The 8396-nt window shown below is 41.1% G+C and overlaps 1 long non-coding RNA gene across 2 annotated transcripts in view; it reads left to right on the forward strand.

Moving 5' to 3' along the window:
- The window catches only part of LOC142046589 (uncharacterized), a 70457-nt gene extending 62904 nt beyond the window's left edge, over positions 1 to 7553 (forward strand). For both annotated transcript variants that reach the window (XR_012655575.1, XR_012655574.1), the window contains 2 exons: positions 5963 to 6065; positions 6507 to 7553. This is a non-coding gene — a long non-coding RNA (uncharacterized LOC142046589). The remainder of the gene's footprint in view (positions 1 to 5962; positions 6066 to 6506) is intronic.
- Positions 7554 to 8396: the final 843 nt, after the last annotated feature.

Genomic DNA, 8396 nt, shown 5'->3' on the forward strand with positions numbered 1-8396 from the left:
TGCCCCTGGAAATTTCCACTACATTCATCTGACGAAGTGGGTATTCACCCACGAATGCTCATGATCCAAAACGTCTGTTAGTCTATAAGGTGCCACAGGATTCTCTGCTGCTTTTACAGATTCAGACTAACACGGCTACCCCTCTGATACTTTTCTATTTCAGTTACTGAGTCCAGGATGTAATGAAAGTGAGCTGAAGCTCTAGCAAGGAATTTTAGTCTCTGTTACAATTCCACTGGCAGACTAGTGTCCTAGAAATAATAATATATTGAGTTTAGATGCTGCATTCCAAAGGATCACAAAGCACTTTACAGATGGTCTATTTTATATACAGGGTAGCACATCACCTTTGCTGACATGCAGCCACCTCTGGAGTGGATGACAGCAGTTGATTAGCAACATTCCACGAGATTAAAAGAAGGAAAGTGAAAAAGAATACTAGGTCCATTTGAAACTGTGGGGAAATGTAAGTGGACAGTATGTATCCACTGAAACTGGAATTTGACCAGGGCACTGCAGCTAACACATTACTCTTGTGAAAGTACCATGCAATCTGTAATGACCATGAATAGTCAGGACCTTGATTTTTACTCTCCTTGGAAAGACCTCCAACATTACAATGTATCACAAGAGCTTAAGCATTGGCTCAGCTCTGATTGAGAGGAAAGAGTGCCACCTACTGAAGCATCAACACCACACCTTGTAGCAGTTTGGGTTTTCTGTGAAGGTGTCCTATTGAAACACTGGCCCGTCCCAATCCTGTTTAGCTTGTGAAATTATCTCCCAGGATGGAATGGCTGCGAGTTAATCATAAACAGGACTTACATGAAGGTGACCCCTGACTTTAGAATAAAAGCAAATGCTGAGAGTAACTCAACTGATTTCTGCCAGTAAGGTTTGCCCTGTAGTGAATCTGAGTCCTCTCTGTAGCTGGGAGCAGACAGGAACACTGAAATGCAACCTTTACTCAGATTAATTTTTGCTAGATTATCTCAGAATCTGATCATGATGTTGATTTCTTTCATGTGGGCCTCACAGATTTGCTCTGTACAGTTAAAGCTCTTTGAAGGGTTTGAGATTAAAACAGGATTGAAATATAGTAGAGAACTCTGTAATGATACATTAGAAGCTTAGCCAGATAATCTAAATGGATGGAAAAAATTTTTGGGTGTAATTTACTTGAAGATTAATCCATTGCACCTTGGGAAGGTGTGGAGAATTCTAACTCTTTAGAAAGGTGGCCTGTCAGGAGAGATCTTTTAGATGGGAAAAGCACATTTTCTAAAAAACCCAGAAAAACAATTGTCTAGGGGAGGGGGATCTCATGCATTGCCATTCCAGCCTGTTCAATGCAGAAATAGTTGAGGAAATTTGCCCCTCCATTTATGCAATTTTTGAAGAACACATCCTCTGCCCTGAAAGGATCCAGGACCAAAGAATGAGATGATTTGCCTATGCCTAGACATAGATGGATGTAGCTGGTAGTCGAAAGGGGGGGTACCTCCTTGATGGGGGGGGGGAACAACAACAAAAAGGTTCTTCAGTGATTGGATCTAGGCTAGCTATAAAAAAGGAAAGCTAACTGTTCCCACGGAAGGCCATTTGACCTGAAATGGCAAAAATCTGAGGTTTGGGGGCTGCTTTTAATCTAGGGCATGAGGGTGAATGAACCCCACATGGGCTATGGTAAAATGGGTGTTATTAAAATCCCTCCCTAAATAGCCAAACAAGCCTGCAAAAAATTACCCGGAAGCGTATTACAGTCACCTGCTACTGTGGTTGCTCTCAGTCTGTTCTCTAAGCAGGGGCTAGTGGAAAAATAGAAACATCATGGACTAAGCAGGCTCCTCCTCCAAGAGGTATTATTACCCAGGGAAGCTGGAATTCAGAGAAAGCTGGAATTTGGATTCCATCCAAGGGATTTCTCTTGTGCTGTCTGTAGGAAACCTTTGAAAAACAGTCTCTACCTTTTCCTGTATTTCCTTTGGTTGAAACCAACCTTATTCTTCTGCATGGACTCCAGATGAAGACAGGCCATTTTCTTGACATACAGACAGGCTTGGGGATCTTTTACTTTGCTTAGAGCTGGGATGAGGAAAGCCTTTTACTATGCATTTTGACTAGCATGCTTTGGAGGAAAATGAGGTTTTGTATTACTGCTTAGTGGTTGAAAAGACTTACTCAGGCTTCATTGTGAGGGGTGGGTGAGCCTCTTGGTGATACCCCAATATAAGGCACAATAGGTACTTGGTTTGCAGTTTTACTATTTCTAGATGCTGGTTATTTATAGTCCTCTTAAATTGAGGACCACACACCACCCCCACCAAATGAACAGATCCAACCACATTCTTAGGGGAATGTTGTCTCTCATGGATTCTGTGGGGTTCAGGAAGGCTCATGTGTCCGCTCATTTGGGCATTCACTTCTAGTCTGTCCTGTCTCACAGCACTGTCTGCGTCCTCCCTGTTAGAAGTACAGGGTTCCCTCTTTAAAAAGGTGGTGTGCTGCACCCTCTGAGGGTGATTACACTTTTGAAGATATTCAGCACCTTCCTGGCATTAAACCTACACCAAAGTCACGTTGAGTCCTTCCCAGGGACAGTGTAAAGGGCAGGCAGCATGGGAAAGAGTTGCTGTGAGATGGTCGAGGGAGAATGAGAGCTCAATTGGCTCTGTGTCTCAGCACTTTTCTGTGTGATGATTAAGGCTCCAACCGTGTCAACCATCTTCTCTGGAAAAGTCCGAAAAGGCTATCAGAGTGCAGTACTTTTGTCACATTATCTCTTTTCTTTTAGCGGTCACAATAGTTTGTAGAGATTAAGAGGGAGACAAAGGCCTCAATAATTTTGGAATGTTATGTGAACTCAATAAGGCACCGCGGAGATTTTTTTTCCATAGGAACCTGAAAAGTTGAATGTGAAATCAAGGGAAAATGTCCTGCTCAAGAGTCTCTGTGCTAATAAGATATAGTGGCAAACTTCCCCAGTCTGCCTTTCTAGACAAGTTAGGAGGATGTTCCTTCATGACCTTCTCAGCAAGGTTCCTTCTAAACTGAAACTTGAGTCATTTTAAAGAAAAGCTCATAGTCTTTAAGAGATGGAGGATTAAAAGAAGAGTCAGGGATTTCTTCTGAGTCCTGCACTCATCGAGATGTTTGATCAAAGGGCCACATCCAGATGTCCCTAAAGAAAGGGGTCAGTAACTCTGAAGAAATCTGAAATGGAGCCAGAGGGATTTTGCTGGAACTGGATGAAAGGATTGTTGTCAGGCAACAACTAGTGGTCTCAGGTGATCTTGTTTGTTTAAAACTCAATAAACAGATTTACAGGTTGGACTTTGGTTAAACTAAAAATAGAAATGTAAGAAGACAGTTAAAGAGGCAAGATTAAACATGTGTTTTCGAATCAAAACCCTTGTTAAACTGGCCTCAACTGTCCTTGAACACTTCTTTGGTTTGGGTTTTCTTGACGATCTCAGATGGGTTTCTCCTGAGTGCACATAAAAAGTCACATTGTTTCTTGTAAATTCTCCTAGTCTGAGACTTGGATCTTTACCCAAGCTCTATTCTGTAATCGGATTTGTTATTATCATATAAATGTACGTCTGAACTGAGCTCAGTGCAGGGAGTGAGGGGCTGCTGTCCAGAAGCTGGTTATGGCTCATTGATTCTCAGCCAGGGTGAATTAAAACAGCGTCAGGGCTGCTCTAAGCTATATCACTGGAGACCACTGAGATCGTTTGTCCATGGAGGCTCAATAGTAGCACTCTGTGTCTGTCGTAGCTTTCCCTACTTAGATTTGAACCTTAGCGTTCATAACCTGAGAAGCTAGCATAAACTCCTCTAAGCTTAATTACCAGCTTAGATCTGAGAGCCTGCCACCAACCAGGAATTCCAGTGCCTGGTACACTCTGGTCTCCCCAAAACCTTCCCTGGGGACCCCAAGAACTCAAATCCCTTGGATTCTTAAAACAAGGAGATAATAAATCCATTTCCCTTCCTGCTCTTTTCCTCCAGATTTTCCCGCCCTGGTATATAGGAATTCCCTTGCTGTTCAATCCTTGAAACACAAACCGAGAGGACAATTTACCTTCCCCTCCTTCTTTCCCCCTCCCAGTCTTTCCCTAAGAGAGACAGTATCCTGGCCGGATTTCCTCCCCTTGCCATAACTAGAGAAAAAGAAAAGTCAACAAGTTTTATTAAAAGAAAGCTTACTTATAAAGAAAGAGAAAAAGAGACAAAAAATTAATCTCTGTATTAAAGTGACAATACAGGCTATTGCTTAAAAGAAAATGATGAATAACGCCTATTTCAAAAGTTCCATTCAGAACTTATAGCAATAAATAAGACTCTTTTTCAACCGCCAAGGTACACATGATGGCTAAAACAGCAAAAACAATTTTAAAAGACTATACTTTTTGCTACCTGTGTGACTTAACAACTGGGAAACATAAGATAGAAGGGACTGGAAATTAGACTTCTCACAGCTGAGAGAGCACAGAACAGACAAAGACCCAAGACGAAGAAAAACCCACAAATTCCCTCCCTTAAGCTTTGAAAAATCCAGTTTCCTGATTGGTCCTCTTGTCAGGTGTTTGGTTCCCTTTGTTAACCCTTTACAGGTAAAAGAAACATTAACCCTTTACTATCTGTTTATGACAGCGTCAACCTCACTCTTTCCTCCTGCAGGAGCTAACTCTCCTGGCTTTCCACCAGGGGAGTTCTCCATTGGTGCATTGCAGCCAGAATCCATCTCCTTTTGTGCTTTTTGTGCAGTACAAAGGGAGCCAAGTAATGTAAGATCTAACTCTTTTGGGTTTCTTTTCAATGTACATGCCTCTACCTGATGTGAGTAAGGGCAGTCCAGACAGAGTGCTAAGGATCCTCACTGTTGTCCATTCCCTTTGTTTTCTCTACTGCCTAATCAGATGGCTGCCAAATGCACCTTTCTTCTACTGTTCCAGTAGACCAACAATTGACAAACAGGACAACAAGGTTAGCAATTGTTTTGTGAATGGTGATAGGGATCTAGATGGAGACCACCAGAATCAAAGCACCAATGATCTAAACTGGGCCTTCAGAGGGAAGAGGCAAGTGAAGCAGCCCACTGCTTCACCCCCGATTATTACACCATCACCTTGGTTCCGTGCTGCTCTGCTGATTGGGTGCAATTAACGATTGCGGAGAAGGCCAATGCAAGGCCTATGCGCTACATATGTTCCAATTAAGCCATCAAAATAGGGCTAATGTAGGACTGAAGTGGTGCATAGGCCTTGAGCTAGCTTTCTGCACAAGGGTGAATTTCATCCGTGGGAATTATATTGGTGCTTTCTATGAAGGGCTGCTTCTGAGTGCTCGATATGTGAAGAAATCTACTCTCCAAGCATTGGCTATGGCAGGGCAGAGCTCACTGGGAACTGCTGAGTGAGTTTATTCCTGGATAGACTAGAGAGGTAGGACATCTCTCCAAGGTGTTTACTTGGTTAGTTCTGTCTTGTCTCACTGTGGATGTGTGCATTTGTAGTACCAGTTATTTGCATACTCTCCTCTTTTGAGCTCCAGGATTCACATGGATCAGAACTACCAAATGCAGCGGTGATTAGATTAGCTGGTTCCATAGGAAATCCAGCGTCAAATAAGGACCAGGGTGGGTGTGCTTGAGAGACTGGAGTCCATATTGGTCCTGTTGTCAGACTTACTTTCTTCAAGGAGCCAATTCTTGGAATAACATTTCATAATCTCTGGTTTCTAAATAGCCAGTTTTCTCAGACCAAATTATTCTGTCCAAGGTGTTTTATTTTTCTTTGCATATACAGTAGAATGGTGTGAAAAGAAAGGGGGGAGGGAGGAGTGTTAAAATGACTGTTAAAAATTCAGAAATGTAGGAGAATAAAGAGAAAAACATAACCTTCTCCCCCTGCCAAAAATCATCACAAAAGAATAATAATGTTTTTCATTTCTGCAGCACCTTTCATCTGAGACTCTCAAAGCACTTTGCAAACATGGATAAAGCTTTGCAACTGTCAAGCTTCAGATTGGAAATAAGGCATAAGCTGTTAACACTAAGGGTAAGTAACCATTGGAACAATTTACAAAGGGTTGTGTGGGATTCTTCATCACCGACAATTTTAAAATCAAGATTGGATCTTTTTCTAAAAGATATATTCTAGGAATTATTTTGGGGAAGTTCTATGGCCTGTGTTATTCAGGCAGGGGCGGCTCTAGGCATTTTGCCACCCCAAGCATGGCAGGCAGGCTGCCTGTTGGAGGTCCTCCGAAGCCGCAGGACCAGCGGACCCTCCGCAGGCAAGCCTCCGAAGGCAGCCTGCCTGCCACCCTCGCAGCACCGGCAGATCGTCCCCCCATGGCTTGCCGCCCCAAGCAAGCACTTGGTGTGCTGGGGCCTGGAGCTGCCCCTGTATTCAGATCAGACTAGATGATCAAAATGGTCCCTTCTGGGTTTGGAATCTGTGACCACTTAAGTGCAATATTTTTTGGCCATTTTACAGATGAGGGACATTGACGCAGAAAGAGGCTTAATGACTTCCCCAAGATCAGGCAAAAGAAAAAAGAAAAAAAAACAGTGGCAAAGGAACGCATAGACCCCAAGAGTCGCATCTCCTTATCTACTGTCCTAATCATTATACACACTATATTTTCACAGCACTACAAAAATATGAATACAAGAAACCAAAAAAAGGCAAAGGAAACACATTTCCTGTAAATGTGTGAAAATGGTTTGTTTGGTCTGATAATCTTGAACACATTTCTTTTGAAAGCATAATTTATTAAAATAAGCACATGTAATTTTGCAATTAGAAATACAATATGTGCATTAAACACATTCGTTAAGAAGTTATGCTTTTAAAACTGCAAATCACTAACCAAATGCATTTTACAATGTTTTAATGAGCACTTTTTCATATGGTATTAATATCCATTAGCTATGTTAATACAAGTAACGCTAATAATGTACAAAGCCATTATTTTGCTACAAAGTCAATAATGGATGGTAGTGATTCCTAGACTGAACTGTCTGAGAGGGTTTATATTGTGTTTAATGCAATGGTAAAAGTACCACTGAATTTCTCTCTCTGTTAGCAAAATTCTGGCTGCTTTCATGGAGGGTAATTATCTGGGTTAGGTGGATGTCTGTGGGGTGATTTTGGAGGGGTTCTGTGAATCAATACAAGTGCTGGGTAGAAATAGCACACAGATGCCCTTCTGTCTGCTATAAAGCAACACCAGGATATAGGGACATTTACCCTGATTTCTATTGCCTGCTGACTAATGTTGTCTCATTGTTTCCTTGCACCTGCCTGTCTGTCTGTATCCATCTGTCGTTTCTTGTCTTATATTTCGATTGTGAGCTCTTTGGGACAAGGACTGTCTTTTTGTTCTGTTTGTACAGCACCTAGCACAGTAGAGTCCTTCTACAGGACTGGGGGTCCTAGATCCTATGATTAAACAAACAATTAATAAAAAGAACTAACCATTTTCATAGGTACAATATACGTACCTGCCCTCTCCTTTGCACAGGTATAAATTTCACCATTACGAGAAGTTTGGATTCAGACTTCCCCAGCGTACATGGTGGTTGGACTCTGAAATGGATTCAGAGCCAAACTGAAGTCAATGGAAAAACTCCCAATGATTTCCACAGGCTTTGCATCAGTCCCTTGCTTTGAGCTCATCTTGAAACATAACTTTGATATATTGTATCTAAATGAATTTTATTGGCTAGATTGTCTCTTTGGAACAACTATGATTGTTATTTTGCCAGATAATCTGGTGAAATGTAATAGTTGTTTAGTTAGTGGATGGAATGAGGAGTGATTATTGGGAGAAATTCTACTTGAAGTCGTAATACAATTTGCAGCTACATTATACTGCTTGCTTTAGGAAAACATTTATAAGCTAATTTGCAAGTAAAATACTTTATTATACTAATATTTGGAACATTTTATGCTACTAGTAAAATTCTTACATTATTTTAGAGACCATTCTTGCATTGTAAAATTAACCGTATATCTTGTAAATCAACAGAGAGAAGAAACCACAGTGGTTGGCTCAAATATTCAGCATACACATTTTAATAATAACATGTTCCTGTTTAATTTTTAATTTACTTAACCACAGCATTTATTCTAACTTAAGGCAACAATTTCCCTGAAAATGCAACTTTTCTCATTTTTGTACAATACACATATACTCCACTCCCCATATAGTTTGTTTCATGTTCTCTAGTTTCTTGTAATATTGTGGCTTTTGGAAATAGACTGCTGTAGGCTGCAAAAGTGAACTTTTAGCCGATGTGTTTATGAAATGAATCGGGCTTACTGTGGCATGATTCATTGTAATTAGATCCATAAGACTGATGTGTGCAGTAGAAGCTGTTC

This window comes from Chelonoidis abingdonii, chromosome 3, assembly GCF_003597395.2.
Source record: "Chelonoidis abingdonii isolate Lonesome George chromosome 3, CheloAbing_2.0, whole genome shotgun sequence".
NCBI classification, from domain to species: Eukaryota; Metazoa; Chordata; order Testudines; family Testudinidae; genus Chelonoidis; species Chelonoidis abingdonii.